The 12,705-nt window shown below is 37.9% G+C and overlaps 1 protein-coding gene and 2 long non-coding RNA genes across 7 annotated transcripts in view; 2 read left to right on the plus strand and 1 right to left on the minus strand.

Annotated features, from left to right (window-relative positions):
* LOC138137147 (myosin heavy chain, clone 203-like) overlaps positions 1 to 12,705 on the minus strand; it is a 305,955-nt gene that overhangs the window by 212,102 nt on the left and 81,148 nt on the right. The window lies entirely within an intron of this gene.
* Positions 2,223 to 3,883, plus strand: LOC138137157 (uncharacterized). Its single transcript, XR_011161593.1, has 2 exons — positions 2,223 to 3,188; positions 3,588 to 3,883. It is a non-coding gene; the product is annotated as an uncharacterized lncRNA (long non-coding RNA).
* On the plus strand, positions 7,025 to 7,806 carry LOC138137154 (uncharacterized). The gene is made up of 2 exons (XR_011161587.1): positions 7,025 to 7,261; positions 7,356 to 7,806. It is a non-coding gene; the product is annotated as an uncharacterized lncRNA (long non-coding RNA).

Here is a 12,705-nt window from a genome sequence, read left to right on the forward strand (position 1 = left end):
TCCAAAGTCTAATAATAAACTTCCGATTGCATTGGCGGGTAAGCAAACGAGTCGAGTTGAAACATCTGACCCGACACGAAGATGTTCGTTTTGTTTTAAAACTGGTCATCTTGAACCCGATTGCTTTATCAAAAAAGGAATTGATGACAGGAAAAATGTTTGTTTTGTGTCTTCTGGCAAAACGACGACTCCAACTCTTGTTAAAATTGATGGGAAAAATTATATGGGGCTTATCGATACTAGAGCTGACGTGTCTTTAATGTCTGACGAATTTCTGGAACTATTTAGTCATAAATTAACACCACATCAGTTTAAGATTTCCGGTATATCGGCAGGCAACGTTTTGTCTCACTACAAATTTGAAGCGAATGTAGAAATCACAGGTCAACATACCACATTAACGTTTTTAGTAGTTCCCGCTGCAAACCTGGATTACGATGTCATTGTTGGGTGTGATCTATTTAAGAACGATCAGCTGGCTGCTGTAACCGCTAGTACCTACAGGCACTCGTGTCGTTTCTAAATTATTACCTGGCGTATCACCGATGACAATTTGAACTCTTTTAATGTTCCTGACGAACATCTTGCTTCAATTCGTGCTTTACTGAATCGTTATCCTGAACAACTTGCAACTGGACTTGCTCTTCCAGTTGCTAATAACGCAACTATGGAAATTAATCTAACTGACAATTTTATTGTAACTCGTCGGCCTTATCGTCTTTCTGATAGCGAGCGTGGCGAAGTTCGTCCCCGTTCGCCAGTCCTATCTTGTTCGTTCGTAAGAAACAGGGAACATATAGAATGTGTGTTGATTTTCGCGAGCTAAACGCATACACGATCAAAGATAAGTATCCCATGCCTCGAATCGATGATCGATTAGACAGGCTTGGTCGTGGAGTCTTCTTCACTTCTCTTGATTTGGCGTCTGGTTTTCACCAAATACCTATTCATAGCAATTCAATTCATAAGACAGGATTTGTTACGCCAGATGGCCACTTTGAGTTTTTACGAATGCCATTCGGCCTTGCTAATGCACCGGCTGTCTTTCAAAGAGCTATTAATGACGCTTTGGGAGAATTAAAATACACGGTAGCTGTTGTATATATGGACGACATTCTGATCCCATCTACAACTATCGAACAGGGACTTCTCTATTTGGAAAAGGTTTTGGAAGCTTTGCGTGTTGCGGGTTTTTCTCTCAATCTTTCAAAATGTAAGTTTTTGCAAGCTGAAATCGAATATCTTGGTCGCCATATATCGAGCGCAGGCATTAGACCCAGCAACGATAAAGTTGTGGCGTTGACTAAAGTTCCTTCACCCGGTAACGTCAAACAAGTACGACAATTTATGGGCCTTGCTGGATATTTCCGCAAATTTGTTCCTAACTTCGCTTGCCGTACCGCATGTATTAACAATCTGACCAAAAATGGTGTTCCATTTCTGTGGACTACAGAACACGAAAACGCTAAACAGTATGTCGTCCAGTGTCTTACGTCAGAACCACTTCTAGTGATTTTTAATCCAGATTTTCCCACTGAACTCCATACGGACGCTAGTTCAATCGGGTATGGGGCAATTCTTATTCAAAAATATGATGGTCAGAACAAAGTGGTTGCTTATTACAGCAAGAGAACTTCTCCTTCTGAATCTAAATACCATTGCTACGAATTGGAGACTTTAGCGATCGTCAAAGCTCTTCGACACTTCCGAGTTTACTTGATTGGGATCAAATTTACCATTGTTACCGATTGTAATGCTGTGAAAGCCACAGTGAATAAAAAGGAGATTCTTCCTCGCGTTCCTCGATGGTGGACATACCTGCAAGATTTCAATTATGAAATTGTGTACCGTAAGGGGTCTTCTCTCAGTCATGTTGATTTTCTAAGCCGAAACCCTGTGTCTGTTCTGCGGGTATCACCCCACGAATCTTGGCTTCACATACAACAAAAAGGTGATGCCGAAGCACAGCAAATGTTGAATGATCTGCGTGAGGGTAAATTGGACCCTAAGCAATATTTAGAAAAAGAGGGTTTGCTCTATCATCAGCAAGTTTCCGGGAAATCAAAGGTCTTGCGTTATTTTGTTCCGCGGCAGAGTCGTCTTGGCTTACTCAGACTGTTTCATGACGAGCAATGTCATGTTGGTGCCGACAAGACTATCGCCTCGATTAATAAACATTTTTGGTTTCCTCATCTGCAACAATTTGTACACAAATATGTAAAACACTGCTTAGTGTGCGCAATCAAAAAGACTCGCACAAGACCTTTACAAGGTTTCATTCGATCGCCTGAAAAACCTACTGTGCCTCTTCATGTTGTTCACATTGATTGCCTAGGTCCGTTGTCTGTCTCTTCTCAGAAATGTAAATACGTCTTGGTGGTCGTTGATGCATTCACAAAGTACTGTCACTTGATACCTCTGAAATCTGTTACTGCCTACGAGACTCAACAAGCGTTACAAACTTTCATCGGCTGTTTTGGCACACCTCGAGTCGTCATTGTTGATAGTGGAACTAATTTTCACAATCTCTCTGTGTGCAAATTTTTTGATGAGTTTCATATTGACTATCATTTCATCACACCTGATGTGCATCGTGCTAACGGTCAAGTAGAAAGATATATGCGCACCATTATGAACCTTATTCGCATCGAGACGCAAATAAGGGAGGAATGGCCGAACGTTCTATGGAAGATCCAACTAGTCCTCAACACCACGGTCCAGAAGTGACCCAGATGACTCCCCTAAGAGCCCTGATTGGAATCGAATCTACTACTCCCCTGATTCGTGCAGCTCTGAATGATCTCGCGTGTGATTTGTCACCAGTACGAAATTTACAAGCCGACCGAGAGCGTGTTAGAGAGAAGTTGCAAAACGCCAAGAGTACTGAAATCGACAACCTGAACAAGAAGAGACGAGATCATGTCAAATACTCTGTTGGTGACTTTGTGCTGTTACATCGGGCGAGTAAGATGCATGCCAGTAAAACTGACTTTGAGTATTTAGGACCGTATGAAATCATGAACATTACCGATCAAGATCGATATGAATTGAAAAGGGTGGGTGCTCGAAAGCACAAAATTATTAAGGCAGCCAAGGAACAGTTGCGTTTATGGCCGAACGAGTGGAATGTGGCGGCAGAAATGAGTGAGCTTTTAGACATGCTTGATGTTGACCGAGGAGTACTTTAGGTACGTAATCTCATAAATTTTGTCGCACTGTTGAAAGCCTCGCGCTTTACATTATTGTCATTCTGAATGTTGAAATGTTGAAAGCCCCGCGCTTTACACGAAGTTCAAGTTTCAAATGTTGACGCTGAAAGCCTCGCGCTTTGCAGAGTGTTGAAAGCCTCGCGCTTTGCAGAATGCTGAAAGCCTCGCGCTTTGCAGAATGTTGAAAGCCACGCGCTTTACATGATTTTTGGAACGAAATGTTGCATGTTGAAAGTCTCGCGCTTTACATGAATTTGTGGTGAAACTGTTGAAAGTCTCACGTTGAACGTGAAGTGTGAGTCTAGAGTGACGAGTTATTATGTTCTGTGATGAGTTTGGCAATGAGATGTGTCATCTAATAACTCCTTTTGTATCTAGACGATGACTTGCCTTCCGGAAGCTGGATCGCCCTTTTGGTGAGCTTCGAGAGCGAAGCTCCTGTCAGTCTGGCCGTGTTAGCAACTAGAATCTGCATTTGAATTTGTCGCTTCAGAATCCGGGAAGTCCCGAGCCGCTGCCTGTCCAAGTCGTCGTATTGGGGAAGGACACTTCACTTGCGAACGAACTGGCCTGGGATACACAGCCGCTCATTGTCTTGTTCTTAGTTCTTTGTTTTAAATTTTGAGTTTATTCTGTTCTGTGTTGAGTTCTAATACAACTTTTTGTAAAAGCTATTAATAGCAAACATTTTAATATCTAGAATTTTCGTAAATTTGCTCGAGCAAAACACCTTAAATACCTTCACAAAAAAAATAACATTTCCTAACTTATTGCACAAATAGCTACAGGGTTATTCTAAATGATTGTAGTCGAAGTGAGCGTGAAAACTGAATGTAAAATTTATAATTGCCGCTCCACATAAAAAAACATCAAAATGATGTGAAAATATTGAGTTCTTTTGCACCCAATTTAACTTTCGTGTGTGAACGGTGTGTACTCACTTATTCGGATTCAATCGTTAATTTAACGAAAATAAATAAAATTCTCATCACCGCACTTTTCACCTAAAAAATGACAGTGACAGCGACAAAATTGACAGTTCACATTAAAGCGGCAAAAATTTAATAACATGGGCATGGCCTACTTCGACTACAATCATTTAGAATAACCCTGTATATTGTTACACAGGCAAAGTTAAATGGCCGTCTGCAAACTTTCCAAACCGAAAGGCATTAGTCAAACACCCTAATGAGATTCGGCAACGTTTTCGAATCATCGCTGCATTCCACTTTCATCACCAATTAATTGAGTACAACCCCTAATCGTAAATTCGTCCAAGTACTACCCTGTAAACTTACAGTTTACAGATACATACATATAGAACGAAAATGATGATTGACAGGGGTCTGTTTATGTCGCTTATCGGCATCTCAACAGGCGTAATAATTACTATTGCCTTGCCATAAAATCGCTGCAGCTCTGGGAGAACTATACGCAGAGCGATCTCCGGAAAGATACCATTCTGGGCCACGTCAGCGGAGAAATAGACAGAACCGGACTCAAAATTTTAGAAAACAATAAAAATATACAAATCAATTATCTCCGTTAATACAAACATTTTACTAAGAAGATTTAGGCTAAAATTCTTAAGAATAATGTGTAGTACCTCGTGTTACAAGGAACGCCTCAACTTAGAAAATACCCTGTATACCACTCTAAAGATGAACTTTTAACATTACGCCAAATTAAGTGAAATTGAAATGTCCGTCGCAACCGTTGTCCTTAGTTTATTTATTATCGAGAAACTTAACAATACACACTAGTGGCGCCGAAGCGTAAGTAGGAAGGAACATAGTGAATAGGTACGGTCGCGATCAATACATTTTGGACATCGTACTGTCATACATTCCAAAACGACCTTTATGTATTAATAACCTTAATTTTGATTGTTGTGTCAATTTTGAAAATGTGAATGTCAGATTTACCGACAAAACATTCAAGGAGTTTTAAAGATCAGACAAATGGAATACAACACTGTATTCTACGTTGAAAATACAACCGGCAACGCTGTTTGGTGAAAAATGCGTCAGATTGTATTTGTTAGGTTATTTGTCGATTTCCGTTTTGGCAACTCAAAATTTTAGAATAAAGGAAAAGAATGAAAACTTTTTTAAAATGCAGCAAGTAGGTAGAAAATCAAATTCTAAAAGCAAAATAAACTTATAAACTAATTTTAATGTTTTCGAATCATGTTTATAAAATAATTACATTGCCAACTTTGGTTATAAGAATCCCCAATTTAGAAACGTTTTTACTTTGCCAACATAATTCAAGAGGTGGTTGAAATTTAGAATTGAGACAAACAATATGTGCACTTTTTTTTCATTTTACTAGAAAATGTGTGTTGTTAACATGTGTGATTTTATTAAAGTGTCTATTTGTTTCGATTTATATTCACATTTTTCACATTTAAACCATAGTGTATTTTTGGAAGGTGGATGTTTTGCAAATATGTGAGTTTTTAAAGGTCCTGTTTCTTTAGTTTTATATTCACATTTACCACACTTGAACCATAGGGTTTCATCGATGGGCATGTGTTGTACAAGATTATGTTTTGTTAAATTACTCTTGTGTTTAGTTTTGAATTCACATTCATCACACTGAAACCATTCTATTTCATCGATGGGCATGTGTTGTACAAGATTATGTTTTGTTAAATTACTCTTGTGTTTAGTTTTGAATTCACATTGATCACAATTAAACCATTTTATATTTTGGGCATATGTATGCCTTACACGTACGTGCCTTGGTAACATTCCCCGTTGTTTAGTTTTATACAGGGTGTTTGAAAATTGCTAGTACAAAAAAAAAACTGTGGCATCTAGAAGCCCTAAGAAATCCAAAAAAACAAATTTTAATTTTTTTAAACAAAAGGGATAAAGTAACCCTATCCCAGCATATTTTACGTCTCAGGCGGGGCAGTATTTTTTAAACCTTGGTAACCAAGCCTGATAATGAAGGACTATACAACAATATGAAAAATAAATATTTTTTTGCAAGATTTTGGCAACTAACAGTGGTACTAACAATTTTAACCCAATTTTTAGTAATTTTTATCTCGAAAACTAGAGGACTTTTATTAAAAAAATTTTTTGCCTATGACCTTAACTCACCATCACCAATTACCGGTATTTTTTTGTACTAGCAATTTTCAAACACCCTGTATTCACAAAAGTTACACTTAAACCACCGTATTTCATTAGGAGACGTGTGTTTCATCGATTCGTGAAATTTTAAAATTACTTTTTGCTTAGCCTTATATTCACATTTATCGCACTGAAACCATTCTATTTCATCGCCGGGCGTATGTCGGTAAAGTTGATGTTTTCTTAAATCTGCCGCTTGTTTAGCTTTATATTCACATTCACTACACTTAAACCATTTCATTTCATCAACGGGCGTGTGTCGTAAATGTTTATGCATTTTGAAATATCTCATTTGTTTAGTTTGATATTCACATTTATCGCACTCAAACCATTCTATATTTTCGAAGGGCGTGTGTCGTGTAAGTTTATGTTTTTTCAAATTTCCCGCTTGCTTAGTTTTATATTCACATTCTTCGCACTTAAACCATTCTATTTCATCGACGGGCGTGTGTTGCGTAAGTTTATGTCTTTTTAAATTCCCCGTTTGCCTGGATTTGTATTCACACTGATCACACCTAAACCAATTTAATTGTGTTGGCGAGAGTTTCACTTCGTTGCGGGTATCTAAACTGGCCATTGCACTCATGGGTATGAAACGTAGATACGGCAAAAGCAGGCAAAGGGGAACATTTAGTTTGTGGGTGCCACGACGAACTGGTTGGGGTAAGGGGATATAAACAACCAATAATATGCAAGTATTTTGATTTGAGCGCGCTGACGCCCGATTGACATTTCTGATTTGACAAGATGACATTCGTTTCGCGCCAAATTCTTTGTTTTGGTTTTGTCGTGTTTAGTTTTCTTGGTTAGCGTCGGTTAAGTGAGTGTCGGTTTTAATTTTTTAGGAAGAAGGATACGCAATTCCAGAGTTAATCGGCAAAGAAATTGTTATGTAGGTCATTCTAGGTAAGCATAAAGAAAATGCTTTCAATAAAATGGGAAACTTTAAGAAAGCTATCCGACATGTGTTTCATGTTTGTACATTAAATCTATTTTTCAGGTCGGTCAACAAACAGGAACCAAGGATTATCAAATGAAATTCTTGTCACACAGCCTCAACAAGTAAAGTTAAGTTGATAAATACAGATACTGCACTTGATTAAGTTTTATGTTTTTATTCCAGAGTCAAGTCCATCTGATCACTGCTTTTTGTTTGTATTGTCTGTTACATCGAAGCTAGTTTACCATGGAAGCTGTTGGTCGTAAGAAATATTGCTGCAAGTATCCAGGATGTGACAACTGGTACTTACTGGTTTTATTAGGTGATGTGATAATAATGTTTTCATTTTTTTTTAATATGAAGAGTTTTTTATTTTGGTTTATAATGTTTTATTATGTTAATAGAATATATTTTGGTTAATATGTATTACATATTTTATAAGATTTCTTTTTATACATCATATTTTGTTACTTTGAAATATTTTATAATAAATGTTTATTTTTGTACTGTACATTCATCTTTCATTTATAGTGATAGTTTTATTTTTGTGCTTTTAACTGAAATTATTAATTTGATTTTACCGAACATTGGTAAACTACTCTTGTTCGATGAAATCAAATTAATAATTTTAGTTAGTACTGCCACGACGACACGAGGAGGCGCTGACGTTGTGCCTCCAGCATGACCAACTTCATTAAACTATGTTATGGCCATTCCAAATGTCGAAAAAAAGTAAACCAAATGACAAGTCGATGATGGACATAGACAACACAGTAAACCTATAGAACGCAAACTCCCATAGTTTTTTGTGTTCCGACGCCATCTACTGGCTTGTGGTAGGTGCAAAATTACACACAGCCAGCTGGATATCCTGGCTTTTTTATTTATTTTAATTTAAAGTAATTTATTTAAAAAACTAAAAGACAACATTTCTTTTGAAGTTTTTATTTTCAATCTTTTTCGATACAATTCCATTGCATTTTTATAAATTTTGGTTTGGTATTTCTTTTCCTCAATTGCGGCAAATAGAAATTTATCGCATCCTTGCCTTGCATTGCATTGCTCTTTATTTTGACATCGAATTTTGCATGAAGTTTTAGATATACGTTTTCTGTACATTGGAACCCGAATTTTGGATCGACATTCTGCCTTTTTATAATTCTGAATAAGCTCAGTTTTTCTTATTTTTTTTTTTAAACTTTCGCACATCTTCATTACTACATAAAACAGGAGTTACACAATTATAGTGTCTTCAGTAGAAATGTCGTAGATCAGTAGATCGGATGAAAATTCTATAAAAAGTAGTTTTCAGTTAAAATATAATTATCAATATTTTTTACTATTACTGGAAGTAAGTTTGGACTGGCAAAGAAAGGAAGTTGTATCGAGGGTACGGCCATATTCGTTCGTGCCGAAGTCTTTGCTGGTAAAATGAAGTCCACACACAGTGTAGCTGTTATACCTACACTTTCATAGGCTCCAAAGTTGATAACTGCTTGTTACCCGTCGTTTTAATCCATTCCATAAAACGCCCAGGATATTTAATGGGATTTGGAAATCTATGGCGAGTTCCACATGGTTTATAATTCCTTTCTGGGTGCAAAGTCGCACAATAGTAAATTTATTACTTATGACTTGATATGTCAAAATATAATTTTTTAAATATTGGCATAAGTTTCCGCGATTTTTATTTTTATAAAACGGCAGCGTCCCCTGACGGCTTGTGGTGGGTGCGTTTCCAAAAAAATGGGGAAAATGCATAGGAGTTTGCGTTCTATAGGTTTACTGTGTTGTCTATGATGATGGAGATGAAGTGGCGATATCTAGTGAAATTTAGAATAACCACACATTTAAAAAGTTAAATATCAGGTTATGTTATATGCCATTTCATTGTCAAAAACTGTCAGTTTATACGTTTTCGTCGTGGAACTTGATCATTTCGGAGTAAAACGATGCAAGAATTACAGAATTCGAGGTTCTAAGACGCTAACTTTCCTCGAAATACGTTTTTACACACGCAAATATGAAGGATCACAGCAAACCCGCGCCGAATCGGAATTTCGTCGTGGAACTTGAACATTTCGGAGTAAAACGATGCAAGAATTACAGAATTCGAGGTTTTAAGATGCTAACTTTCCTCTAAATACGTTTTTACACACGCAAGTATGAAAGATCACAGCAAAACCGCTCCGAATGGGAATTTCGTCGTGGAACTTGATCATTTCGGAGTAAAACGATGCAAGAATAAATAAGACGCTAACTAATTTTTCATGTTCCTGTCATAGTGTCATAAAAGTATAAACTGACAGTTTTTGACCATGAAATGGCATATAACATAACCTGATATTTAACTTTTTAAATGTGTTGTGATGAACCAAGTGGGTAATTCAAATTTCCCACCAAGCGTCCATCTCATTTTTTTTTTCTACCAACATACGCAATGAAAATAACACCCGCGAAATTCAAAAATGGCCAAGAGCGCGTGATCGTACTTAGTTAATTTCCCTACGTTGTGTGTTTTTTCTAATACAAATTAAACATTACCAGATTCGTTCCAACAGGGTTTGTGAACCACACAGAAGAGTGCAAATAAAACAACACAATAATTAAAACCAGCTATTTATTCAAAGTTATGATTTTCGTTAACGCCGGGATTTATGAATAATAAAACGTCTCGGGAGAGGGCACCCAAGTCTCCTCAAATGTGAGAAGACTACTCATTCAGAACTCTAGGAAAATGGTGAGCTCTGGCCATCCTCCTAGACCCCTGAATGAGGCTCCGCTAAAAACCTCTCCTAAAAATACGAACAAGTCCGAAGTGACAACGTAGACGGGACAGTTAGTGAAAATTGAGCAAAACTGGTTTCATAAACAACACAATTCAAATTCAAAAGAAAACAGGAGGGTCATGTACATTACAAACAAAACAGTTACTTCGGACCGTTCGAGCGGGAGCGAGCACTAGACGAGAACCTTAGCATGTTTTCTCCTTTTCAAGTTAATTTACAATGTGCGGCAGATACGCTATAGAAGGAGCGAGTGGCCTTGGGTGGTCCGGTGGGTTGTGGCACCTATCCTTACGACTTTAACATTTCCCGCCTACCCGTGATTTAGTGCTAAGGGAAAGGTCCTAACTGCTTTACGTAAGTCAACAAATTGAGGTACTCTAAGTTCATCGGTTGAAGTGAACATTACTTTTCCACAGCAAAAGAAAACACAACGCGCTTGTCAGGCTACACAGACTCAGGGAAAATAGACCTGATCACATTTCCGGAAGTGTGCCATGGAGCTCGAGTAAAACCCAGCATTCAACAAGTCCTGCCAAGCGTTAGGTTTTTGGGTCTCCCTTGGGGTGCAAATTTTATGAGGGCCGCGAGGTCGTGTTCAACGTTGGGAGGTTAGAGGAAAAACAAAACCCCACAAACAGAGAGAGACCCTCGCGGTAAGGTCTAGAATTTACAGCTACAACAACCTGGAAAAAGCAACCAAAAAAAGAAACGCGACAAATATTTGTTGACAGAGCTATCTAAGAACACTTTCAATTTGGGATGGAAAGGTGGTAACAACCATTAACACATACATAAAAATAACAAAAACACAGTCCGGTCGATCCTAGCATATTACAGCCGGTTCATCGCCAAGGGGGGCGCCCTGAATAATATGGAGGGCGCCCCGGGACTAAAGGTAGTAGATCCCTAGCTAAGGAAAAACCCACGGAGACACCTGAAATATAAACATTTGGTTGCTACCGGGATGGAAGTGGAAACTTTGCAATTTTGATTTAAGTGTTGAACAATAACTAGATGCTTATCACACCAAAAGCGTCACTCGGAATAATTAGAAGGGGATCAAAAATGAGGGAGTGCGCTTATAAAAAGTAAAAGCCACAGACCCACGCTAAAACTTGGCGCCCCTTTTCTTTTAGGAAAGTTAGTGAATTGTAAAACCAGATTTGACAACAAAAAAAAACGTGATCCGTACAATTTTATAAAATTTACAAACCTAGAACCAGGCGGCCTTACTCTCCTTCACAAGCTTACAAATGTTAAAAACGTGATACATGAGGATGGTCGAGATAATTGCGGATTTTATACAATATGGTGGGAACATCAACAACCCACGTGCGACAATCATGATAATTAAAATACATTTCGCGCGAAACAGACATGATTTTAGTACCGCAAACATACCTTGTCAAACCAGGAGGGCTGGACAACAACAACGTCTAATGTAGTTCGGAAAGCACCGAAAATCACACAGTTAGAGCACAAAAAGAAAATCCCACAGGGTACCTCTGCACTCATCTACCGACCAGGGAGAAGTGTCCCAAAAAAAACATGGCCGTTCATCCCCTGTCGGCTTTCACCCACGCCCCCAAGCGGTCGCCGACGGTACCGAACGCCGGTAATTCTATAGCTTTCATTGGCGGTTAGTTTTGAATTCAAAAGCGGTTATCTCAGTGTGGTTATTCTAAATTTCACTAGATATCGCCACTTCATCTCCATCACATGACCAACTTCATTAAACTATTTATGTTAACGAATTTCTTTTCTAGTACCACAAATTTCCCGAAGAACCTCAAACCATTTAGCTCTAACTCCACTGTCGCTGGGAAATTGAAATAAAGGTTTTTCAGAATTGCCACAAATAATGCATTTAATGAGCATTTTCAGAGTTTTTTGATTGACAAAATTTCAAATTTGGCGGCAATTTTACCTTGATGTCTAACAAACAGATGGCACCACTTCATCACTATCCATAACATACTTTATACGAAGCGCATTGGAATTGGAATGGCCATAACATAGTTTAATGAAGTTGGTCATGCCGCCAGTTCAAACTTAGGGAGTTTTCACTTCTTAAGAGTAAGTGTTCTGTGATTGCACTATTAACTTATTGTACTATAAGATATTAGGCTTATTACTTTAAAATGAAAACTTTGCACATTAAAGCTGTTTTTAAAACACGTATCTGACACGTATGTAGGTCAGTACGTACGTATCGTGCAAAGAACATGGAGAAATTGTAACTTGAACCTTGAACTCATTCTAACCTCCCTCCCTAACCTAACTAAAAAAGGCGGGTAAGGTAAAACAGTGTGGCCAGATTTCTGACAGCCAAATATTAACATAACCTTAGTTTTTGCAGGTTTCTCGAGGCCTTCGCAATTTATCACTTTGTGCAAATTTGTCTTCTTTGAAAGAATTTACAAGTCATTACATTGACAAATCTCTCTGTATGACAGATCGTGAAGTGACTTCACAAAGTGAATCAACTGTTATTGTTGTTGAGGAATATAATTATACAGTTCATCAAAAGAATAAGAGAGATTTGTATACTCTCAAGTTTACTATGCCTGCACCCACAATGATTTAAAAGGTATCTTTCAGATATTCGGTCTGATGTGTGT

The sequence above is a fragment of the Tenebrio molitor genome, chromosome 8, assembly GCF_963966145.1.
Source record: "Tenebrio molitor chromosome 8, icTenMoli1.1, whole genome shotgun sequence".
Lineage (NCBI taxonomy): Eukaryota > Metazoa > Arthropoda > Insecta > Coleoptera > Tenebrionidae > Tenebrio > Tenebrio molitor.